This window comes from Gopherus flavomarginatus, chromosome 11 (genome assembly GCF_025201925.1).
Source record: "Gopherus flavomarginatus isolate rGopFla2 chromosome 11, rGopFla2.mat.asm, whole genome shotgun sequence".
NCBI lineage: Eukaryota > Metazoa > Chordata > Testudines > Testudinidae > Gopherus > Gopherus flavomarginatus.
Genome location: NC_066627.1, coordinates 20,852,664 through 20,879,373, shown reverse-complemented (window position 1 = coordinate 20,879,373; position 26,710 = coordinate 20,852,664). Strand labels below are relative to the sequence as shown.

Genomic DNA, 26,710 nt, shown 5'->3' with positions numbered 1-26,710 from the left:
AATATTAAAAATTCTATTTCAGATCTGTAAAGAATGGATAATGGTACTGACCTTCTTTGTAGAGTTGTTTGAGATCTATTGGTGACAAGTGATAGGAGTTGATATTATTCAAATCAGGGTTTGAATGGCGTGTGGTAAACAAGGCTTTGAGTGATGAAGCTAAATATTGACTAGAACCATAGGGTTAGAAGGGACCACAAGGGTCATCTAGTCTAGCCCCTTGCCAAGACACAGGATTTATTGTGTCTGTATCTAAGACAGATGGCTGTCCAGCCTCTTTGAAAAACCTCCAGTGAAGGAGCTTCCATGACTACCCTGGGCAGTTTGTTTCATTCTCTTAATGTTCTTACTGTTAAGAAATTTTTCCCGAGATGCTTCCCATTCAGTGAGTGCTGTCCACCTTGTGTACTGAATGAGAAAGGGGTCCTATGCGAGGGAAAACAAAGTAGGGGATCATGTATTTAGGCTATCAAAATATATATAAGAATGTCAACTTACGGTCTGTGCATTCTTAATTCTGACACTTCATAATTTGAGGGATTGACTCTGCAGCATTAATGTTCTTTTAGTGTAGCTTGTGTATGTAATAGTTTACCGATAAGGTGCCATTAAATGGAACTCAACAATATGTAACCATAGTTCCTGGGTTTTTAAGGATCAATAAAACTTTGAGATGTGCAGTACAAATGCCTACCTTCATGTAGCTCTTCATCAGCTCTTAACATACAGCCTTCATAAGCCTTTCCTGGAAACAACATCCAGTCCCCAGGGTACTGCCTGGGGCTAGAGCGCTCCCGATTCTGAACGTGCTATTGGAGGTTCTATAAAGGTGGTAAGGAGGCAGTTCAATAGAGATTTTTTTTTATAAATAAAGTTGCCATGTCCCCTGTGTCCTCACCCTCTCTCCCTTGTTTAAGTAGAGGTATTGACGGTGACTCTTTTGTAGTGCAAGAACTCCTGAAATATGTCTAAAGTTGACCTTGGTCTGATCCAATAACTGATGGGGGAGCGACAGTCAATGCTATAAATTTAATAGTCCATCCAAGCACCAAAAAAGTCATGAGTCTGAAAACAGTATGAACTGCTTATTTTAGAGGGGATTGTGTATCAGAAACCCCTTGACCAAATGACCCACCAAGTTGCATTTATTTTATCACTCTTTTTCGTTTTTCAGGAAAGGGGCATGATTACATGATGCTAACTGCTTGTACTAGAATCTTTCATCTTGTATTTATTTAATTAGTGCTGTTTTCCTCGACAATACTTATAAAGTAAGATTGGAGTCTGCATGTGAATCTTAGATAACTTGGAATAACAACTCTTAAACTACAAATTTTGATCTTAAGGCATAATTTCCAAAAAGAACCCTTGCTGATTTCTGATAGAGAGCCAGGGACAGACACAATGCACATTCTCTCTGACAGCTAACAGGGTAGGACTCAAATTCATGGTACTTGTGTTGCTCAGATTCAGTGGCTGTAGCCACCTAGTTGCTCTGGCTGCAGTCTGTATGAAAAGTCTCTGACTTTGCAACACAGTTCCTATCTTCTTGTATGTGCACATTTCACTCTTTTATAGATTAATAGAGTCCAAGGCCAGAAGGGACCATTGTGATCATCTGGTCCGACCTCCTGTATAACACAGGCCAGAAAACTTCCCCAAAATATTTCCTGTTTGAACTAGAAAAACATCCAGTCTTGATTTACAAATTACCAGTGATGGAGAATTCACCACTTCGGTAAATTGTTCCAATGGTTAATTACCCTTGTCATAAACATACAGCTAAGGGTAGCATAAAATCCCTCCTTTTACCTGTAAGGGGTTAAGAAGCTCAAATAACCTGGTTGACACCTGACCAAAAGGACCAATAAGGAAAGAAGATGCTTTCAAATTGGTGAGGGGATGGAGAGAGGTTTTGTTCGGGCTCTTTTTGTTTTTCTCTCTCAGGACAAAGAGACCCCAAGCCGGTAACCCAGCTCCTACTGAAATGATGCATCTAAAATTACAGAAATTGTAAGTAATAGTAAGGAAATGTGTTAGGTTATCTTTTGTTTTAGCTTGTGAATTTTCCCTATGCTAAGAGGGAGGTTCATTCCTGTTTTTGTAACTTTGAAGTTGAGCCTAGAGGGCAATTGTCATAGGTTTCACCCTCATTCTGAACTTTAGGGTACAAATGTGGGGACTTGCATGAACACCTCTAAGCTTAACTACCAGCTTAGATCTGGTTTTGCTGCCGCCATCCAAATTTCTGAGTTACCTGGAAAACTCTCTTCCTCTGCCCCCAAAAACCTTCCCCTCCCTGGGTAGCCTTGAGAGGCTCCTCCACCAAGTCCCTGGTGAACACTGATCCAAATCCCTTGGAACTTAAAACAAGGAGAATTTAACTTCCCCCCCTCCTTTCCCCCACCAATTCCTGGTGAGTCAGATCCAATCCCCTTGGATCTTAAAACAAGGAAAAATCAATCAGGTTCTTAAAAAGAAGGCTTTTAATTAAAGAAAAGAAAGGTAAAAGAAGAAAACCTCTGGGAGACAGCATACCAGCTGGTCTCACAGACAATAGATTTAAAACACAGGATGTTCCCCTGGGCAAAAACCGTAATACACACAAGAATACCCAATTTGATAATTCCCCTAATTGCACAAAGACAAGTTACAAAAGAAAATAAACATAAACTTATTTATTCCTTTCTAAAACTTACTACTGTGATAAGAGGTTGGTTTCTTGATCTTTTTCCCTCAGGCTGAAACTGAAACTGACTAAACAAAGGAAAATTCCCTTCTTCCTTTTGAAATATCTTGTTCCCCCATTGGTTCCTTTGCTCAGGTGTCAGCTAGGCTAGGTGAACTTCTTAACCCTTTACAGGTAAAAGAGGCATTAACCCTTAACTATCTGTTTATGACAGGAATCCTCTGTGTTTTTAAATCTTTTTATTAACCTGTAAATTTACCTTCCATCCTGATTTTACAGAGGTGCTTCTTTTACTTTTTTCTGTATAATAAAATTCTTCCTTTAAGAACCTGATTGGTTTTTAGTGTCCTAAAAACCCGCAGGTCTGGTCTGTGCTCACTGTTAACCTACTGATTGGTATATTATTCTCAAGCCCCTCCAGGGGAAAGGGAGTTGGGGGGATATTTTGGGGAAACTGGAACTCCAGGTGGTCCTTTTCCTGAATCTTTGTCTAATCACTTGGTGGTGGCAGCAATACCATCCAAGGACAAAGAGGATTTGTGCCTTGGGGAAGTTTTTAACCTAAGCTGGTAGAAATAAGCCTAGGAGGTCTTTCATGCAGGTCCCCATATCTGTACCCCAAAGTTCAGAGTGGGGAGGGAACCCTGACAACCCTCATTGTTAAAAATTTATACCATTTTCCAGTCTGAATTCTGAGGACTTTGCTATCTGTAGGGGTAGTTGTCATTATCCCATATTGAATACAAGATAATTGAGCCCTTGTATACGGTCACCTTAAACATAGTTAAGAATAGAACATAGCTTCTAACAGAACCAAACCACAGCCACTTTGCCATACAGAAGTTCTTCTGTAGCCTCTAGTAACACTGTGGATCTGGGGCAAATGGATTTCTAAGACTTCTGCCGATGATTCATTGGGGGGAGGGATAGCTCAGTGGCTTGAGCATTAGCCTGCTAAACCCAGGGCTGTGAGTTCAGTCCTTGACGGGGCGTTTAGGGAACTGGGGTAAAAATCTGTCAGAGGTTGGTCCTGCTTTGAGCAGGGGGTTGGACTAGATGACAACCTGAGGTCCCTTCCAACCTCAATATTCTATGATTCTTTAGTGGTTAATAGTCCATATGTAAAGTTAGTGTAAAGACCCTGGAGTAACTGTTGAAATTATTTTGTATTAGAGGGCTTATTTAGAAATGAATTTGGATGTGGTAAGATTGGTTTTACTGTTCAATTTTTAGTACTTGTATTTTGATTGACACTGCCCATTTTAACAGGGTGAGGCACCTTATTGTAGAGTGTGTTTGAGGCTTAGAGGAATTTATGGGAGACTGCTTGTGTGTGCAGAGGAGAGACCCAGCCTCTGTGTGCTCCAGATTGGCCAGAACTTGATTTTCAAGGCTTACCTTTCCGGAAAGCAGCCTCGCTTTCCAAGGTGTAATTAACATTACACAGCAAGGGAGATTTAGGAAAACTTTCTAACTAAGGGTTGTTGAGCTCTGGAATAGGCTCCCAAGGGAGGTTGTGTAGTCCCCATAATTGGAAGTTTTCAAAAACAAGTTGGACAAACACCTGTCAGGGATGGTGTAGTTTTACTTGTTCCTTCCACAGGACAGTGGGCTGGACCTGATGACTTCTCAAGGTCACTTCCAGTTTTACTTTCCTGTGACTTCTCTTCTGCTGCAAATCACTTCCTCCTTGCCCTTTCTTCTCTCTCCTCCATTGTCTGTCATTGACTATTTAACCATCTCCTGCATTGCAAAGTCTGTCCGGTCAACCCCAAATCTGACTCATCCACTAGTTATTTGAATAAACTTGATGGTTTCTCTGTTACCCTGTCCTTGCTTTCCCTGTTGGTTTGCTGCACGTTTGTTTTATTCTGTGCTAAGAAGATGTAAACACTTTAGGGCAGGGACATGTATAGCACTTAGCACAATGGGAGCCTGTTGTAGGGTCACACCCTAGAGCAGGGGTCGGCAACCTTTCAGAAGTGGTGTGCTGAATCTTCATTTATTCGCTCTAATTTAAGGTTTCACATGCCAGTAATACATTTTAATGTTTTTAGAAGGTCTTTCTATAAGTCTATAATATGTAACTAAACTATTGTAAGTAAAGTAAATACAGTTTTTAAAATGTTTAAGAAACTTAATTTAAAATTAAATTAAAATGCAGAGTCCGCTGGACCAGTGGCCAAAACCCAGGCAGTGAGAGTGCCACTGAAAATCAGCTCACGTGCCACCTTCGACACGCATGCCATAGGTTGCCTATTCCTTCCCTAGAGCGTTGCAGTGTAGATGCAGCTCCCCACGACTCGGGAGCAGGGAGTCTGCTCTAAATTTCCCTCAATCCTATGGGCCAACTTCCTTTGTCTTTTTAATCCCAAGAATCTCAATTGATGCCACTGAAAACAGAAGCAAGCCCCCTGGGTGTACTGCAGCAGCGCAGTCAGTCAGCATTAAGCCCCCCATTGTCTTCTGATTACTGAGATGCAAACATACCATTGGAGAGCCTTCTGTTTGCAATGGAGACTGAGCAGAACAAGCCTTTTGCAAAGTGTGCTGCTTTCTGGTCACAGGAGCAAAGCCAGATTCTGGTGTATTTCTGGTGCGAGGCCAGCAAAACAATGGACTTCAGTAAGAGTACCAGGAATGATCTCACATACCAGCAGGTAGCGAAGAAGCTGGCCGCATTGCTAATGTACCAGACTAGTGCAGGGAGTGCATTAACCATCTCAAGAGTGAGTACAGCAAAACCAGGGACCAGAAATGCATCTTGGGGTAAGCTGCCAACATTGTGCCCATTTTACAAGGAATTTGATGAAGTGCTGAGCTCTGCACTGAGCATGCAGCCAGTGGTGGTGTATGAGACCTAATCAGCTGAGATGACGCCCTGTTAGCCCCAGAATCCAGCATGGGGAGTGATAGGAGCCAGCAGTAGGCACAGAGTGAGGCTGGCAAAGTGACTGTTACTGAAAACAGTTTACAGGAGGCTCTTCTGCAGGACATCTTGGGGCCATACTTAGCGGAGCTGTTTGATGTCCCCCTTCCTTCTCCCAAGGATCAGCCCACCGCAGAGCCTGTAGCAGATACAGATGGACAGAAGCTGCCCTGGAGTCTGGTAAGTTTCTGACTCCATTATAGTGTTTATTAATGTAGGAAAGGAGGGATTTCCATTACATGAACCAACTGGCTAGCAGTGTGTATCCTCTAATGGCGAATTGTCTCAGTGGCATCTCTCTCTGTCACGCTCCCCTCCCACTACGTGCACAGCCACATGGAGTTCAAAATTGTGACTGGGAAATGCAAACAGTAAAAATGAGTTGAAAGTGAAGTTTTACTGGAAAAATACAGGTTTTTGCTAGGGCGTACCTGTGTCTTTAAAATAACCTTACACTGCCATACCTGTAAGTAGCTCGTTCTGTAAACACTCAGTTGTGTAACGAGCTTCCTGTAAACAGTGAACTGTGGGAGGGGGCAGGGCAGAAATGTGTTCCAATCACAAATCTAGTCCATTTCAGGTAAAGGTAGTACATGTGATCCATAGATGACAAAAGCATTTGTCCCAAATTCAAGTTGGGTATGAAAATGTGCCTAGGAATGTGCCGGAGTGGAGTGAGGAAGTGTAGGGGGGATGCCCACGGAGTTCTGTGTGTTTGCATGCAATCTTAACTGGCTACGCCATGTGCAAGATATCACAGCATCCTGTTTCCCTCATGAATTCTGACCCAATCCTAGGTGCTGATAGATGCAAACTTTCCCTGAAGCAGGAACTCCAGATAGTCAGCTTTTGGGGAAAGGCATATTTTTCCATGGCTACCTTGGTAGTTGACCAGGCTAATCCACTCAGAGCTATGCTGTTTAGTCACTATACGTTTGAATATTTTGGCTGCATACAATGCATGTTTCCCACTGGCAGCTTGAAATAACATCTCCCATAACCATTCTTGTGGTGCCTGATTGGCAATGTCCTCCAAAATGTGGAAGGCTGGAAATGATAGACAAAGCTTTTTCTTAGCAAGGCCACTCTCAGCCTCCTTGCCCCTTCTCCTCCTCACCCAACCCAAGTAGTTCTTCTGTTTTTAGAAAACAAACAACTTTGAATGTTTAATTTATTGTCTCTGCACTTCTTTCACTGAGATTGACCAGGCTGTGTCCAGGGAGTGTCTGTGCACTGAAGCATCCCTTTCACAATGTATTGAAGTTCAGTTGGAAAAGTAACATTTTACATCCTTGAAATTCCATAAGGATTTTTTTCTGAGCTCCTGCACTGAGCCATTTGAGACACTAACCCTCTCTGTCTTATCCTGTTCTAGACTCTTCAACCTCTACTGGCTACAGTACCTCCACAGCTTGCCTACAGTTCAGTAGAAGCCTGCCCTTATGTATCTTCACAGACTGTTCCAAGATATGTTTCCATGATGAACTTATGGTTGGATTTCTGGACAGGGCCAACAAACAGGTCCATTGTCAAAAACAGAGGGACTTATGGCTAGAGAAGAGGAATGCCTAGAGAAAAGGCTGAGGCTGGCTGCACAGAGTGAGGACAGGGTTTCAGTGCAGGAATAGGAAGACACGTCAGCAGAGAAAATTGTTTGAGCTGCTGATATTGATAATGACTGCAGGAGTACTGGCTCCTGCTGTATCACCCACACCACAACCTGAGTCCCCAGAAACAGCCTGGAAAACTCCATGGCTGGTTGGCCCTTGCAGTTGGGCAGGTCATCTTAGCCTCATGCAGTCCTCTGTCTTGACCCCCCTCCCCTGTGGACGTTTCCACCCTCTCCCCTGGCATCAAGTGTGTGGCATATGGGGAAAGAAGAATGGGGGGGTCAGGAGACATGCAACAGTGGGGGGATTCTGGCTTGTACATGGTTTCACTGTTTATACTTGTTCATATACTTTTTTTTTTTAAAACCTGTTACTGGTGAGGTAATGGCAGCTGGCCTTCTTGGTAATGGGTGAATGTTGTACTTGTTTATAAATAAAGCATCTTATGTAATCAAGAAAGTTTATTGCTCTAACTGCATCACATCCTACAATGTATATTTTAAAATAATAAAGGTAAACACATGACCAGGGACTATTAGGAATTAGGGTAAGCAAACACTGTTCCTCTATACAGTTAGGTACATCAGAAGCCTCCTCCACCACTTTACCCACAGTCAGCATCCCAACATCAAATTGGTTGGCAAGTGACCTGTAACAGTCTGGGGTACCCAGCTGCCAGACGTGTATAGCAATCTGCTTCTGGTCTGGCAAGGGTACCCTCACGCATGTGTCTTCCCACTGGAAGGTGGGGGCAAGCTGCTCACAAAACTCCAGAAATGTTGCGTTCTTCATGTGAAAGTTCTGGACCCACTGCTGATTGTCCTAAGTCTGCATGATGATGTGATCACCACCAGTCTGTGCTTGTGGCCCTATGCCAAAAGCGCCAGTCTGTGTATGGGGTTCCAGTGGCTATACTGAGTGTCGTGAGCAGTGTCAGCTTGTTCAAGTCTGCCGTGCCTGGGTAATTCTACTTCATCAGCTCTGTCAGGTGCCTTTGGTGGGTCAGCAAATGCCATTGAAATGTCCACCAGCACCTCTTGGAAGCTCTGTCCGTTTCTTGACACAGGAGTGAAAGCCCAAGCAAGAGACGTACTTCAAAAGGCACCTCCTCCATGTTCCTGGCTCTGGTAGCTGGGAGTGCACAGACCAAAGTGACCACTCAGCAGGCTGTGTTGGCAGGCTGTTCAAACTTCCTCTAACATGCATAGTGGGCAAGTTCTTCCACAGTGCATCATGGTTAAAGGGCCAGAGTGGCCCATGTTTCAGGAGGGCACTAGAAAGTCTGGGATATGGCTGGTTTGACTCAGGTCTGTGTGCTGCAGTGTGGATGCCAGAGCCCTGGGTTCAAGAATGCTTTAGAAAATTCTTATGTAAAGTTGACAAACAGTAGATGCTGAAGCCCTGGTTCTGTAACCCAGGGTCAGCTGACTTGAGTCCCACTAACCCTGGGCTTACATAGCAATGTAGACATACCTGTAGTTACCCCAAACAGAGTGGAATAGAAGAAGTCTGTATTTTGCCTTTCAGCCAGATGATATTACTGAAATGTGGTGGGCTGAGTCACATAATGGAAATGTTAAAATCAATGATTAAGATCTTATTTAGGAAGCATTGAGTTGGCAAAAAGGTGACACTCTGTGTGAAAGATGGCAGCACCTAATTCCGAGTCACTGACAGCTCAGAAGAAATGACCCTGAATGCTCATGGATCAATGTCCTAACAGATGAAACATGAGAAGGGGACATTAGTTAGTGTCTTCTACAGACCACCAAATCACATTAGGGATTAGGATAACCAGCTCCTTATGCATCTGTCTATAATGTGTATGAAAAAAATATGAGAGATCATGTGGGACTTTAAGGTGTGGGGACATGTGCTGGAGATCTGATGCCACCTGTACTAAAACATCCTTTGTCATTTATAATATTTAAAAACAATTTCCTAGTTCAAAAGTGTTGTATACAACATGGAGAAATTCAGTATTGGAGCTGGCCTTGACAGATGGAGAGGAATTGATCACAGAACTGTAAATTGATGATGATTTGGGTACTGGTGGTCATGACTTTTGCACATTTATAATGTGCAAACAGAATAAAGCCCTAACCAGTAATGCATGTATGTGGTGCTTTAAGAGGGCCAGTTTCACAAAGCTCAAAAGAATTATGGACCAAATCAGCTGGGAGGAAGAATTTAATCAGAAAAATGTGAGTGGTAATTGAGAACTGTTTAAGATACCCAGAAAGCCACAATCAAGGAAGAGGGCTATACTAGTTAATAAACTAACTTGGTTTACAGGGGAAGTGATGTCAGCAATGAAAAAAATACAGTGGAAGAAGGGGGAAGTTGTTAATAATGACTATAAATCAGATGCTTGGAATTGTAGAAAATAGATAAGGGAACCCAAAAGACACATGGAGAAATCTGTGGCCAGCAGAGTTGAGGCCAATAGTAAGTTTTTGAAGTATATTAGGAACAAAAGGAATCCTAGCAATGGTGTTGATCCATTATGAAAATAGTAGAATTATCAGAGGTTGATATGGAGAGGTTGATATGGGATTTGATTAATAATTAGAGGATAATATCATTAATGCAGATCAACATGGGTTTATGGAAAATAGATCCTGTTGAACTAGATTTTATTTTTTTGGTGAGATTACAAGTTTGGCTGGTAAAAGTAAGTGTTGTAAGGCAATTGATTTTGTACTGCATTACATTTTGATTTTAAAAAAAAAGAATACCATATTAATACAGCACCCATTAAATGGATTAAAATCTATCTGAGAGGTCTCAAAATGTAATTGTAAACTGGAAGTCATTGTTGAACAGGTGTGTTTTTAATGAGGTCTCATAGAGTTTGGTTCTTGAGCCTATGCTATTTGACATTTTTATCAGTGACCTGGAAGAAAACATAAAATAATCACCGACAGCTTGCAGATGACCAAACAAACAAAAAATGTGGTGATGTGGTAAATAACAAAGGGGGCAGGTCACTAGCTGGGTGCAAACAAGCAATATGCATTTGAATGCAGCCAGATATATACATATAGAAACAAAGAATGTAGGCCATGCTTATAGGACGGGGTCTCTATCCTGAAAAGCAGTGATTCAGAAAGATTTGGGGGTTGGGGTGGCCAAAAAGGCTAATGTAATCCTGTGATACATAAAAAAAGGGAATCTCAAGTAGGAGTAGAGAGGTTATTTTACCTCTGTATTTGGCATTGGGGTGACTTCTGCTGGAATACTGTGTCCTGTTATGGGATCTACAATTGAAGAATGATGTTGATAAATTTGAAGAGAGTTTAGTGAAGAGCAACGAGGATGAATAAAGGATTAGAAAGCCTTCCTTATAGTGATAGATGCAAGGAGCTCAATTTATCTTAAAAAGAGAGAGGTTAAGGTGTGATGCAATCACAGTCTGAGTACCCTGCATGGGGAACAAATATTTAATCATGACAATGGGCTCTTCAAGCTAGCCGGTGAAGGCATAACACACTCCAGTGGAAGTTGAAGCTAGACGAATTCAGAATGCAAATAAAGCATAATTTTTTAACAGTGAGGGTAATTAGCCATTGGAACAATTTATCAGGGGTTGTGGTCAGTGTTCCCTCTAATTTTTTCCATCCACGTGCAGAATTAATTTTGTTATGTGCACCATATCGAGGTAATGCGCCACCAGTAGAAACAAAAAACCTAGATATATATTTTTAAAAGGTTACTAGTGGGATGATTACTCCAGCCAGGACAGGTTAGGCATTTTAGAACTCACTACTCAAAGAATTAAATTTAAGCATATGAGAGAGAAAAATTATGAAATGGGTAGACCTGTCAAAAAGTACTATACCCTCACTGGTCTCCATCCACACAGTACCAGTCTCCGCAATACTGCAAGTCACCTTCCCTGCAGCACCACTCCCAGACCTTGGGCTATGGTTGACAGAGGGAGGCACCGATGGCCCCTCCCTGGTCCCCAAGGGAGGCATCCTTCCTAGAATCCAAGAGAGAGCCCATCTTCCAGTCCTGGAGGCACGGCTCATTGACGGTGCCAGATGTTCTACTGGGGGCTGCAGTGGGCGCCTGGCCACAAGGTCATACTAGCCATATTCAAACCCATGGGCTCTCCCTATGATGCTGGGGTCGTACTGTCAAAGCTCTTCTATGGGCCCCTCTCAGAAGCGGTCTGCAGTACTGTCAGGCACCAGGATGGGACCGAGATTCGGACTCTGATGCTGGTACTGTGCGGCAGAAGTCGGTAACAAGTGAGGCTTCTCCAGAGGCAGTGTGTCCCAGCCTGTCCCTCAGTTGTGCTGTTCTCCTGCTTGCCCCCTGATGAGGCAGTCACGGGCCCCTCTCACCCGCTTCCTCCTGATGACTTTTGGGCTCACAAGGAACTTCTTAAAAGGGTGGCCTCAAATTTGGGGTTGGAGGCTGAGGAGCTCGCAGAGCAGGTGAACAGCCTTTTTGGCATCCTAGTGGCCTCAGCATGAGGTGCGCAAGGTGTTCAAAGTCCTGTGGCAGCCCCTGTCTTCTTTGCCACCAACTTCAAAGAGGGCAGAAAAGAAGTATTATGTGCTTGCCAAAGGTTGTGAATACTTATATTCCCACCCACCCCTGAGCTCTCTCGTAGTGTCCGCCATGAATGAGCAGGACAGGCAGGGACAGATGAGCACCATACCTAAAAACGAGGATGCTAAGAAACTGGACCTCTTCAGGAGGAAAATTTATTTGACTGTCAGTCTCTGGCACAGAATATCTCACCAGCAGGCACTGCTGGGTAGATAATTACATCTGGGGCTCATTGGGGAAATTTAAGGACTCCCTGCCACAAGACCTCAGACAGGAGTTTGGGTCTATTCTGGAGGAGGGCAGAACAGTAGCCAGGGCCTCTCTCCAGACAGCATTGGATGCGGTGGACTCTGCAACCAGGTCCATGGCTTCTGCTGTCTTGATGAGATGGAGCTCGTGGCTGCAGTCCTCTGGGTGTCCCTGGGAGTACAGCACTCAATCCAGGACCTCCCATTTGAGGGTAATGCTCTGTTTTCCAAGCAAACGGATTCCAGGCTGCACGGCCCAAAAGATTCCCATGCCATGCTCTGCTCCTTGGGGTGGTACACGCTATCAGCCTCCAGAAAGCCTTTGTGGCCTCCTATACCACTGAAGTTCTCAAGTCCCCTCAGGCAGATCTCCTACAGGAGAAGGGACAGAGACAAACATCATCCTCCCATTCCATTCTCCTCGGTCACCCAGTTGGGGCCTGACGCTCAGATGCCCCGTGGCAGACATTTTGAGGGTGTACCCGAGGACTTCACACCGGACTCACACCTGGATTCAGGCCCCCCTTTATTTTTAAACTGATTGTCCCTTTGCCTTGCTGCATGAGCCTGAATCACCTTGGACCATTGGATGCTAAACCGCATAACATCTGGGTACGCCCTGCAGTTTTCCTAATCCCAAAGGGGGCCTCAGACCCATTCTATACCTTCGTTGCCTCAACAAATATATCAAGAAGTTGAAGTTCCACATGGTCTTCCTGGTCTCCATCATTCCCTCTCTGGATCCAGGAGACTGGTATACCACCCTTGATTTAAAGGATGCTTATTTCCAGATTTACATTTTTCATGGGCACAGAAGATTTCTCTGATTTGTAGAAGGCCGACATCACTACCAGATCATAGCTCTACCCTTCGGCTGCTCAGCCGCTCCAAGGGTATTTGTAAAGTGCATGGCTGTAGTGGCTGCTTACCTGAGACATTTGGGGTGCACCCATACCTCGATGACTGGCTGGTCAGAGGCAGGTCACAAGCCCGGGTGCAGTGCAGCCTCGACTTGGTGAGGTCCACCTGTCAGGATCTGGGCATGCTTATAAATGAGCAGAAGTAAACTCTGACTGCAGTTTAGCAGATAGCGTTTATAGGAGCATTGCTCAATTCTACCCAAGCCAGGGCCTTCCTGCCAGAGTCCTGGTTCCAAGCCATGTCGGACTGCATTATCCACGTGAGAGCCTATCTGGTCACAACTGCCCGGATGTGCCTCAAGCTGCTGGGCCTTATGGCAGCATGTATTTACGTGGTCCCACATGTGTGCCTTGCATCTCAGACTCTTGCAGTTGTGGCTGGCTTTGATCTATGCCCTGGCAGACACGATTTGGACCTGGTGGTCATGGTTCCATCGCACATCTTGTCATCCCTGGTGTGGTGGACAGAGCTCCGATCGGTGTTGAAGTGAATTCTCTTTGCGGCCCCGTGTCCTGCAGTGATATTGATCTCTGACGCATTGGATCTGGGGTGGGGAGCCCACCTCGGCAACATCAGCAGGCAGGGTCTCTGGTTGCAGGAAGATCACTCCCTGCATATAAACATCAGGCAGTTCAAGGTGATACGTCTGGCCTGCCAAACTTTTCTTCCGTTTTCTGGAAGGCAAGGTTGTCCAAATCCTGACGGACAGTACATCGGGACACGGCAATGTTTTGTATCAACAAGTAGGGCGGATCCCACTCATCAGACCTGTGCCAAAAGGCTCTCCTATTGTGGGACTCTACGTCCAGCATGACATTCATCTAGTGGCCTCACACCTGCAGGGGACCAAAAACGTGTTAATAGATTTCAGCTGGTCTCTCTTGTCTCTCCACAAGTGATCTGTCCACCCAGAGGTGCTGTCATGGAGTGTAGGGAAGTCAGGGCCCTGCACCCTTCCTGAGATTCACTATGACTCTTAGCCAGCCAGTAAAACAGAAGGTTTATTAGATGACAGGAACACAGTCCCAAGTGGAGCAGATAGGTACAACCATAACCCCTTAATCAAGTCCTGGTGGGTTCAGGGAGCTTAGACCCCAGCTTGGGGTTCCCTGCGTTGCATCACACAGCCCACGACTGAAAACAAAAACTCCTCCAGCAGCTCTCTTCCCCCTCACTCCAGCTCCTCCTCTCCTTTGTTCAGTCTCTCGGCCAAAAGGTGTCACTTCTCCCAACCCCCCTCCTGGCTCAGGTTACAGCTCAGCAATCTTCCTTCGAGGGAAGTCCCCCATTCCCAATGTAATTCTCCTGCAACATTCCCAGGTCAAATCCACCCTGCTTTCTGCTCCATCACAGGTGCTCAGCTGCATCTTACAGAGATGGGAGCGCTCCCCAGATGGACCTGTTTGTGTTCAGACAAAATAGGAAGTGTCACCAGTTCTGCTCAGTCAGCAGGCTCGACAGAGGCTCCCAGTCTGATGCCTTCTTGTTCCCATGCTCGGGAACACTGATGTATGCCTTCCCTCGGATACCACTGGTGCACAGAACCCTCTTGAAGATCAGGCGGGACAGAGTGATAGCTCTGGCATGGCCACGCCATGACTGGTTTGGCACGCTGTTAGAGCTTTTGATAATAGCGCTGCTAGAGCTCCCACTCCAACTGGATTTGCTGTCCCGAACCATGGCCGTCTGCTACACCCGAATCTAGCATCCCTGCACCTGATAGCGTGGCTTCTGCATGACTGAATGTGGAGATCAAGTCCAGCAGATCTTGATGGGTAGCAGAAAGCCCTTCACCAGGGCTACCTACCTGGCCAAATTGAAACTATTTTCATGTTGGGTCTTGGACCAGAATCTGTCTCCTGACCAAACCTCACTACACTCCATCCTGACTAACTGTTGCATCTCAAGCACCAAGGTCTGGCACTCCTTGTCAGTCAAGGTCTACTTGGCAGCCACCTCGGCCTTCCATCCTCTGATTCAGAGCAGATCTGTCTTTTCCTATGATATGACAATCAGATTTCTGAAAAATCTTATTCTCAAGTTGGTGATCCGATCCCACCTTGGGACCTGAATTTGGTACTTTTAAAGCTCAGGGGCCCCCCTTTGTGTTCTCTGCTGCTCCTCTCGTGGAACGTCTCCTTCCTGGTCGCAATCACTTCGGCCCGCAGTCTCCGAGATTAGAGCACTTATATCAGAACCACCCTATATGGTGTTCTACAAGGATAAGGTCCAGCTTCAGACCCATCTAGCCTTCTTGCTGAAGGTGGTGTCACAGACCACAATAATCAGGATATATTCCTGCCGGAGTTTTTTCCAAAGCCTCACAAATCCAGTGCGGAATACATATTACATACCCTGGATGTTAGACGGGTGCTAGCCTTCTACCTCGAGAGAACCAAATCCTTATGTAAGTCGACACAGCTCTTCATCGCCATAGCAGACAGGATGAAAGGCCTGCCGGTTTCTTTCCAGAAAATCTCCTCTTGGATAACCACATGCATTAAGTTTTCTTATGAGTAAACAGGGGTGTCACCGCTAGCTGTCATGACCACCCATTCCACCAAAATGCAAGCTTCATCAGCAGCTTTCCTCACGCAGGTACCGATACAGGACATCTGTGGAGCTGAGACTTCGTCTTCAGTCCACACCTTTGAGTCCCAGTACACCATTACCCAGCAGGCACAGGATGATGCCAGCTTCGGTAGAGCAGTGTTGCAGTCCACATGACCATGAACTCTGAACCCATCTCCAGAGTCATCTAGCATGGAATCAACACGACCAAGCACCTGAAGAAGAAAAAACGGTCACCTGCCTTTTGTAACTATTGTTCTTTGAAATGTGTTGCTCATGTCCATTCCATGACCCACCCTCCGTCCCCGCTGTTGGAGTTGACAACAAGGAGGAACTGAGAGGCTGCAGGGCTGGTGACACCTCATATACTAGCACATGACTGTGGGACTCCAGAGGATGCCAGAGCCGGTCCTATGGCTACCACTAATGCAAAACTTTTCCGGCAGCCATGCATGTGGGCACACACACTTCTAGCATGGAGTGGACATGAGCAATACATCTCAAAGAACAATAGTTATGAATGGTAGGTAACTGTTTTTTCCCTAAATGTTACGCTGTCGGAATTATTTTGGGGAAGGATGCTGGCCCACAGGAGGGGCAGGGGGCGCGGCTGCTCCCTGCTAGCAGCGCCGTCGCCTTTGCAGGGCTGCTTCACCCCTGCGCTGCACTGACTCCTCCATGGCTGGGGCTTGCCGCATCAGGAAGCAGGAGGCTCTGGCTCTCCGGTGCCTCCAGAAGGCGTCTCCTTCCCTGCCGAGCCAGAGAACTGCTTTTTGGCACCCCCAACCACTTGGCGCCCTAGGCAATCGCCTAGTTCGCCTAGTGGTTGCACAGCCCTGCCCGGTCCACAGGCGTGTCCCTACATGTCCTGCTGACTCATAGGCATAGCCCCTGGATTCTCTCAATTGGTCCATTGTACAGCTGATTGCCCTTGATAGGCCATCAAGCAGGCTGGATAGTGCTGATGCTCATCTGTCTGGGGGTGCCACCCAGATATACAGTACAAATTTGAGATACAGATATACCACACAAATTTATAACTCACGATACAAATATGATACATACATATAAAAAAGTGTATCATATTCAGCAAATGATAACTTTTCCACTGATACCTTACATGGAATATCTTGTATAAGATTCATTGCAATTTTGTAATATCGGTATCAATAATATTATAAATGGTCACCCATATGCATATCAGAGCCATATTTTCTTTGTGGCCTGGTTATGACATTGACATTACTAGTCACAACTACAATGTCATTTCCGATCAAAAAGTCTGCGTGGAGAAGTTCCCTTACTTCCACTATCATGTTACCCCTAAAATCTTTCCAATCTAAGTGGATATTTGCTAAGGGCACCTTTGCCCATCGGGAATGGAGGTTGTCTGTAACTCTGAAATGTTCATAACTCTGAACAACGCGCAGTTCGGGTTCCAGCTCCAGCAGCTGACTCTCCAGGCCAGGCCCCAGCAGCAGCTCTCTCCTCAGCACTGGCAGCTTCTTTTCCAGGTCAGACTGAGTTTGCAGGCTTGTCCCCATCCCGGCCGGGTGTGTGTGAAAGGGTGAAATTGGCGCAGACCCCAGCGCAGCTCTGGCTGCCTTGGACTGGCAGTGCCAGCATCTTCACCTCCTAGCTGTAAGTGGCTGCCCCGCGGGTGTGGCTGGGGACAGGCAGCCTAGATGTGCCTACCTTTAAGATGCAATACAGGCACAGTACAGTATTTCCTCTTTTCGGGAGTGGGGGGAAGAGGAATCTCTGCTGCTGCATGATTGGTTACTTCTGGTTCCACATGGAGTCCGGTTGACCGGTCAGTCCATAACTCTGGTGCTCATATCTTTGAGGTTCTATGGTACTTAGAAAGTACCAGCCGGCTCATGCTTTGATCTGGCAATAATCCTCCTCCCGGACTAATTCTTTTTTAATTAAGGTACTGTCCAACCTGGGAATCTCTCCATCTAGTACACACAATCCTATTGGCCCTGGCACTCTATGAATTCCTCATTACCCCTCCATGTCTCAGCCCTAATATAATTAGTGAGTGTATATTCATCCCTCCCGTCGGGGATTATTAAAGTGGTAGCATTAACACCTGCAGTGTTTGCATTTGGACTCAAGGTGGCAGAGTTAGCATTTGTCTGGTTAGTCTCTGTGCTTAAAGTAACTGCATTCAAATTGATTGAGGGTTGGGGCATTGCTGGTTTTGGGGTGTTTTTGTTCCTACGGTTTGGCCAATGGCTTTATATAGCCAACAGTTCCACACAGGTGGCATTTAACTGTGTTTCCTGTGGGGTGAGAGGTTTTAAATTCTGGGTTTGTATAAGATTTTCTAGCAAATTTGGAGCTAGTCCTATTCTTGAACCCATCCTGTCTCTTAAACTGTGATGAATAGGAATTGTTTTTACCTTGAGGCTTATGCCTTTCGCAGTTTCTATCTCTACAAAAGCATCAGCAATTTCTGCAGCTTTCAAAATGGTATCAGGTTTTTATCACACACTGCTGCTCTGATATGATCAGAGGCTATTTCAACTAGCAGTTCCATAGCAAATAAATCAATCATTTTATCAAAACTATCATAAGACTTTGCCCCCTTAATCGCCTTTTTCATATACCCAAGCAGTATATGAGCCATCTCAACATAGGTAACATCAGATAGCTTAACATTTCTAAATATCAGCCTGTAAGACCCAGGAGTAACTCAAATCTTTGCAATACAGTTTCTTTAAACTTTACATAATTCATAGCATCATATAACTCCATTCCATTAAATACCTCTCTAGCTTTTCCAGTCAATCTGGTGAGGATACAGTGCTCACTTGATATTAATTTTTTATTACAAATATTGGCACTGTAAAAAAAATAGTATTTTTCAATTCATCTAATACAAGTACAGTAGTGCAATCTCTTTATCATGAAAGTTGAACTTACAAATGTAAAAAATGAAACAATGTAAAACTTTAGAGCCTACAAGTCCACTCAGTCCTACTTCAGAGGATCGCTCAGACATACAAGTTTGGTTACAATTTGCAGAAGATAATGCTGCCTGCTTCTTGTTTACAGTGTCACCTGAAAGCGAGAACAGTCATTCTCATGGCACTGTTGTAGCGGGTGGCGCAAGATATTTACGTGCCAGATGCGGTAAAGATTTATATGTCCCTTCATGCTTCAACCACCGTTCCAGAGAACATGCGACCATGCTTATGATGGGTTCTGCTCGATAATGATCCAAAGCAGAGTGGACTGATGCATGTTCATTTTCATCATCTGAGTCAGATGCTACCAGCAGAAGGTTCATTTTCTTTTTTTGGTGGTTTGGATTCTGTAGTTTCCACATCTGAGTGTTGCTCTTTTAAGACTTCTGAACGTATGCTCCACACCTCGTCCCTTTCAAATTTTTAGATGGCACTTCAGATTCTTAAACCTTGGATTGAGTGCTGTAGCTATTTTTAGAAATCTCACATTGATACCTTCTTTGCGTTTTGTCAAATCTTCTATGAAAGTGTTCTTAAAATGAACATGTGCTGGGCCATCATCTGAGACTGCTGTAACATGAAATGTGTGGCAGAATGTGGGTAAAACAGAAGTGGAAACACACAATTCTCCCCCAAGGAGTTCAGTCACAAATTTAATTAATGCATTATTTTTTTTTAACGAGCATCATCACATCTGGGTGGGGAAATTGCATGCAGGGTCAAGAATGTAGGGCTGGGGCAGGGGGTTGGGGTGTGGGAAGAGGTGCGGTGTGCAGGAAGGGGCTCAGGGCAAGAGTTTGGGGCACAGGAGGGTACGGAGTGTACGAGGGGGCTCGGAAGGGGAACGGGGTGCAGGAGGGGAACAGGATGTGGCAGGAAGCTCAGGGCAGGGGGTTGGGATATAGGGTGCAAGAGGGGTTTGGGGTGCCAGCTCCAGCCCGGCACCGCTTACCTTGAGCGGCTCCAGGGTGGCAGCAGCGCGCAATGAGGCTAAGGTAGGCTTTCTGCCTGCCCTGGCCCCGTGCCGCTCCCGGCAGTGGATGGCACCACATCCTTGTGGCCCCTGGGGGAGGAAAGGGTAGACGGCTCCATGCGCTGCCCTCCCCTGTGGGTACCTCCCCTGAAGTTCCCATTGGCCATGGTTCCCTGTTCCCGGCTAATGGGAGCTGCAGGGGGTGGGGGGTGGTGCCTGCAGGTGAGGGCAGCGCGCTGAGCCCTCTGCCTTCCCTACCCCATGGGTCTGTAGGGATGTGGTGCCGTCCACTTCCGGGAGAGGTGCGGGGCCAGGGCAGGCAGGAAACCTGCCTTAGCCCCGTGGTGCCACGGGGATGGCAATCCTGCGGGCCGGATCCAAAGCCCTGACGGGCCGGATCCAGCCCACAGGCTGTAATTTGCCCATCCCTGGTTTAGCATATCTGGCCTCCTGGTTTAGCAACAGCGGCTATCTATGCGAATGCTTGTTCTTACTTTCAGGTCGCATTGTAAATAAGAAGCAGGCAGCATTATCTCCTGCAAATGTAAACAAACTTGGCTAAACAAGAAGAACTGAGTGGACTTGTAGCTCTAAAGTTTTACATTGTTTTATTTTTGAGTGCAGTTATGTAACAAAAAAAAATCTACATTTGTAAGTTACACTTTCAGGATAAAGAGATTGCACTAAATTACTTGTATGAGGTGAATTGAAAAATACTATTTCTTTTGTTTATCATTTTTACAGTACAAATATTTATAATAAAAATAATATAAAATGAGCACTGTACTGTATTCTGTGTTGTAATTGAAATCAATATATCTGAAAATGTAGAAGGCATCTAAAAATATTCAAATAAATTTCAGTTGGTATTCTGTTGTTTAACAGTGTGATTAATTGTGATTAATTTTCTTAAGCACGATTAATTTTTTGAGTTGATCGCATGAGTTTACTATGATTAATCGACAGTCCTACTTTTTTGAAATGTTTCCTCTTTTTTCTTATATATAGTTCGTCCTAATACTATAATAGTCTTCCAAAAAACTAGAAAACTGGTCAGAATTTTTTCACTAAAATCAAATTATGAGGGGAAAATGGTGTTTCAATTAATGCAAAATGTTTCACAGAAACACTTTAATACCTTCAAAAGTTCTTCTTTTTTCAAGAGGAAAAAATAAAACTATTTTAATGGTTTTACTCCATCTCCTTCAACAGCTCTTTTCCAGTTGGGGGGATAAAAGTTTAAAAATTGAGAAACACCCCCCCCCCGCCAAAATGACAGGTATTGGATTGTATTGTTTAGAATGTATTATTTCGTGGAAAATTTCTAGCTGTGGCTATTTTGTTCTGTTTTGGAAGGAAAGGGCTTGTTGTAAAATGGATATAATTTTAACCAACCCTAGAAAAAGTGTAACTACTTCTTCAGAGTTCCCTCTCCATAATCCCATTTGTAAAATATGTCTTCTGAGCCTTCTGCAGACTTGCTATGTGTTACACAACTTATGTATGCGATGTAGTTGTAGCTGTATCAGTCTCAGGATATTAGAAAGACAAGGTGGGTGAGGTAACATCTTCTATTGAACCAACTTCTGTTGGTGAGAGAGAGAGAGAGAGAGCTCTGTGTGGCTCAAAAGCTTGTCTCTTTCACCAAAAGAAGTTGAGCCAATAAAAGATATTACTTTGCCATCTTATGTGATACTCGCACATTTTGTAGGTCTGTCAAATATTCTCAGTAAAGTGATAAACAGTTTTTTGAGGAGCACTCAATATGCTGTAGCCAAGGTAAGTTGCACTGAGTTACTAACAGAGAGCCCATGAGTTCTAATCTCAGTTCTTCATGTGTTTGCACACTTCACAGTTCTTATTAGCCTAAGGCATAGGTTCTCATACTGGGGTTTGGGAGGGTACTCCAGGGGGTCCGCAAGTCATGTCCAGGGCTGCTGGCCCTGCTGATCAACTCCTCCGCCTCCCTCCCAGTGCCTCTTGCATGCCGCGGAACAGCTGTTCCTCAGCATGCAGGAGGCACTAGGAGGGGGTGGAAAGAGCCAGGGAAAAGGAGGGACAGGTGGAGCAGGGCTGAGAAGAGGTGGAGTGGGGGAAGTGGTGGAGTGGGGGTGGGGCTTGGAGAAAATTAGAAACTGGCTTCAGGATCCACAAAAAAATTTAAATCAATATTGGGGTCCTTGGGTTGCTAAAGTTTGATAACCGCTGACCTAAGGCACATATCTCCCTTCCAGTCCTAGGATTCTGTGGTTCTATAATCTACTCAACTAGCATTAATATGAGTGGCAGAATCTTCAAAAGACATTTAAAAAGCCATAAATTTGATGTCTTTGTTATACTCTTTTTTTTCAACAAGAGTTCAAAAAGACCGAACAACTCAAAAATAGAAGATGCTCGGGGACTGAAGTTCAAATTAGGCCTTATCTACACTGCCACTTTACAGTGCTGAAACTTTCTCGCTTAGTGGGGTGAAAAACACCCCCCTGAACGATGCAACTTTCAGCGCTGTTAAGTGGCAGTGTAGCTACTGCCTTCGTGGGGGTGGGTTTTTTTACAGCTGTCAGGGTCTCTTTCCCACTTTGAACTTTAGCGTCCAGAAAGTGGGGACCTGCATGTACTCCTCTAAACTTAATTCCTACCTTAGATCTGATAGCGCTGCCACCAACCAGAGATTTCAGTGTCTGGTGCACTCCTTGTCCCCCCAAAACCTTCCCTTGGGAGACCAAGACCCAAACCCCTTGGGTCTTAAAACAAGGGGAAATAAACCATTCCCCTACCTTTCCCCTCCCAGGCTTTCCCTTCCCTGGGTTACCCTGAGAGATTACTGTGATTCAAACTCCTTGAATCTTAAAACAGAGAGAAATTCACCTTCCCCCCTTCTCCTTCCCCCCCACCAATCCCTAGTGAGTTCAGACCCAGTCCCCTTGGGTCTTACACAAGGACAAAATCAATCAGGTTCTTAAAAAGAAAAGCTTTTAATTAAAGAAAGAAAAAGTAAAAATTATCTCTGTAAAATCAAGTTGGAAAATGTTTACAGGGTCTCAGCTTTACATAGACCAGAGGGACTCCCTCCCCCCTAGCATAAGATACAAGTTACAGCAAACAGAGGTAAAATCCTTCCAGCAAAATACACATTTGCAAATAAAGAAAACAAACATAAATCTAATCCGCCTTTTCTAGCTAATACTTACTCTTTTGAACATGGAAGACTGTTTCAGAAAGATTGGAGGAACCTGGTTGCACGTCTGGGCCTCTCTTAGCCCCAAGAGAGAACAAAGCACAAACAAAAAACGCAAAGAAAGACTTCCCTCCACCAAAATTTGAAAGTATCTGGTCCCCCGATTGGTCCTTTGGGTCAGGTGTCAGCCAGGTTCACTGAGCTTGTTAACCCTTTACAGGTAAAAGAGACATTAACCCTTAACTATCTGTTTATGACAATAGTGCTGGAAGAGCTCGCTCCTAGCGCTGGTGCTGTGACTACTCAGGGCTTTAACGTTGGTAGTGAAGACATACCCTTTGTCCAACCTCGGAAAACCCACTGGCTTTCTCATGACCGATCCTTGGCTGTTGTCTTAAAATTACTGCAATGGTTATCCCTAGCTTTGGAAAATATCTACCAGGATGGGACAGATCTAAATAGTGAGGCTGGTGGACTAGTTTTGTTACTACGTTCAGAGAAAACAATTGCCATTCTCTATCTTGTAAGTCTACTGTTGAAATCGCTTGGATTATTAAACAGTGCCATCCAGGCATCTGCTACAACTATATTAGATCTTTGTCCACCAGTAGAAGCTACACTTGGATCAGAGAGCTATCCATTGAAAGCATACTGGAAAAAGCAAAGACTTCAGTCCAGAAATTGACTAATGAAGGCACTTACATTGAATCATCAAGTGAAGAGGACAAGAAATATTTGTTAAGTCAGCTGAAAAAGCACAGACTTGATTCTTACTAATCTACAACAGCAACTTCTAGATTCTACTCAACCTCTGTGTAGTTTTTACAGATGCATGTCTTATAAAACACCAACAGTTGAGTGGAGTGAGGCACTGCCAACAATGCGTCTGCCATGTGATCAGGACAGAATAGAAAATTTGAACACAGAGTGGAATGTCACACAATGAATGAATGAAGATTTGACTTCAACTTCTTTTTTATCATTACTAGTGGTTCGACCCAATCTTTCTGCTGTGTTTCGTGAGTTGAAAGAAGTAGGAATTTATCTCTTGCTGCACCCAGTCACAGCAGCTACAGTTGAGCGTTCTTTTTTGTCATTGAATAGAATTTTGTGTTCTGAAAGAAGTCGCCTTCTGCCTGATTATGTGTATGAGCGAATGATCATACCAGTTGAAGGACTGGAAGTACCAGACACACGAGAAGCCACCAAAGATCAACGTACTGCATTCAAGAAGTTAATTAACAGAGTTGTACAAAATTTCAACAAGAAACCATGATGGATGTAAATGTAGTGCTTCACAGAACGCTTGAATAGCCAACTTTAATTTGTGTGATGATTTTAAAACATGAGTTAAATCTAATAAAATAGTTGTGAAACATTTTTCAGTTTTCACTATGGTGCCATACAGTCCACATTCACCTTCATGGTCTCAACCTTTGACCCTCACCCCCTTGTAAATTCAACCCCTCCTCATTTCAATTCCTGGGGAAAATACTGGGCTGGAACGTGTAGCTGGTGTGGTCAATTGGGCATTCAGCAGTGGAGATCTGCTAGGTATGCTCACCACATTGGGCAATCAGGAAAAGGAATTTCAAAAATTTGCAGAGCTGTAAAGGGGTCGAGGAGCTTCCAGTCCCAGTGACCACTGAGCAGTGGAATTCACAGTGGTGACCAGAGCAGTCTATGTGGGGCATTGTGGGACAGCTGCTGGAGGACACTTTAGGTCAACATAAGTAAGGCGGTGTCAGCACTCACACTGCGTTGTCTTAAGTACATCAACTGTGGCTCTATGCTGCTGGTGGAGGTGGTGTTACTATGTCTACATAAGAGGGGGGCTTCCAAGCGGTGGGAGACCAATTTAAATATAGACACATGCACAACTAGGTTGATGTAACCTGCCTTGTATCAACCTAACTATGTACTATAGACCAGGCCTTAGTGTTGTCCAGGTGTGGCCCCAGGTACAAGATGAGGCAGCTGGCTGGAAATGTAAGACAGAATACCTCACTACCTATATCTGGCTTGCATCAGTTATTTTCCCATGGACTGATCTCATGGACAAGGTATACAGCTTTTCCCATGGGACTTGATTTATAAAGCATTAAAGGAGGCTAATATAATTAATGATAATTCAAAAGGATATGTGAAAAATGGATCCTGTCAAACTAACTTGCTATCTTTTTTTGATGAGATTGCAAGTTTGTTTGATAAAGGTAACAATGTTGATGTAAAATACTTAGACTTCTGCAAGGTATTTGACTTCATACCACACAATGTTTTGATTTAAAAACTAAAACGATATAGTTAACATGGCACATATTAAATTGATTCAAATCTGACTAACTGATGATCTCAAAATGTAACTGTAAATTGTAAATCATCAAATAGATGTGTTTCCAATGGGGTCCTTCAGGGATCTAATCTTGTCCCTTCATACTTAACATTATAACAATGACCTGGAAGAAAGCATAAAATCATCACAGATACAAGTTTGCAGATGTCACAAAAATTGGGCGAATGGTAAATAATGAAGAGGACAGATCATTAATAGAGAGCAATCTGGATCACTTAATGGGAGCAAGCAAACAGTATGTATTTTAATACAGCTAAATGTTAATGTATACATGGTGGAATAAAAAAATTAGGCCATACTTACAGGATGGGGGACTCTGAAGAAGATTTGGGTGTTGTGGTGGATTATCAGCTGAACATGATCTCCCAGTTCTATGCTGTGCCAAATGGGCTAATGCAATCTTTGGATGCATAAATGGGAATCTCAGGGATGAGTACAGAGTATATTTGAACTCTGTATTTGGCACTGGTGCGACTGCTGCTGGAATACTGTGTCCAGTTCTGGGATCCACAATTCAAGAAGGATGTTGAAAAGTTGGAGAGGGTTCAGAGAAGAACCACAGGAATGATTAAAGAATTAGAAAACATGCTTTTATAGTGATAGATTCAATCTATTTATCTTAACAAAGAGAATGTTAAGGAGTGACTTGATTATAGTCTATACATGCCTACATGGGAAACAAATATTTAATAATCTGCTCTTCAGTCTAGCAAAGGTATAACACTATATCCCATACCTGGAAGCGGAAGCTAGACAAATTCATACTGGAAATAAGACATATATTTTTAACAATGAGAATAGTTAACCAATTTACTAAGGGTCATGTGGATTCTGTCACTGACCATTTTTAAATCAAGATTTAAAAGCTCTGCTCTAGGAATTATTTTGTGGAAGTTCTATGGCTTGTGTTATTCAGGAGATCAGACTAGATGATCCCAGTGGTCCCTTCTGGTCTTTGAATCTATGATTCAGTCCATGGACATTGCAAGAACTGGTAGACACCATCAGCTCTCCTAAACAACTGTCCGAGAGTATGTCTATGCTGCCTCTGGGAACAAGCCTTCCAGGCCGTGTGGACAGGCCCATCTATAGGGCTCGTGCTACTGTGCTAAAAATAGCTGTGTAGGTGTTGTGGATGCTTGAGATGCGGACCTCCAATTCAAGCCACAGCCTCAAAGCAATGTCTACACTGCTATTTTTAGCATGCTAGTGAAAATCCCACTAAGAAAGTCTGTGGACTTAGTTTGAGAGTCTTGGTCACAGATGCAGTGCAGACATACCCTCAAGGATATAGGTATGCCTTTCTGTGACTGGGGAGGGGGAAAGAGAGAGAGAGTGAGTGTGTGTGTGACTACAATACTGAACTATCAGTCCTCAGCTTCTACTGAACAAGGTCCAATAGGAATAACTTCCAGCGTAGGCTTTTCACCCTGAACATTCTTGACTACTCCCATTGCTGGACTTACATCAGTAACCTTCAGCCTCACCCTCTCAGTCACATCCTATTTCCCTTCTTTTTTCCCCTTTCTGTCTCCTTCTGCTTCTAGGAATCTTTTCCTGTCTCTTCTCAAAATCCATTTACCGTCTGACTTCCCAGAACTAACTCTTACTTCTTTTCCACTTTCCCACGATACACTGTTTTACATAGCGTAGATAAGAGTTTTTAACCAAACCTTTTTGTCTTTTGGGGAATCGTGCAA

The 26,710-nt window shown here is 44.2% G+C and overlaps 1 protein-coding gene across 3 annotated transcripts in view; it reads left to right on the top strand.

Moving 5' to 3' along the window:
• The window catches only part of MMP24 (matrix metallopeptidase 24), a 352,153-nt gene that overhangs the window by 53,942 nt on the left and 271,501 nt on the right, over positions 1-26,710 (top strand). The window lies entirely within an intron of this gene.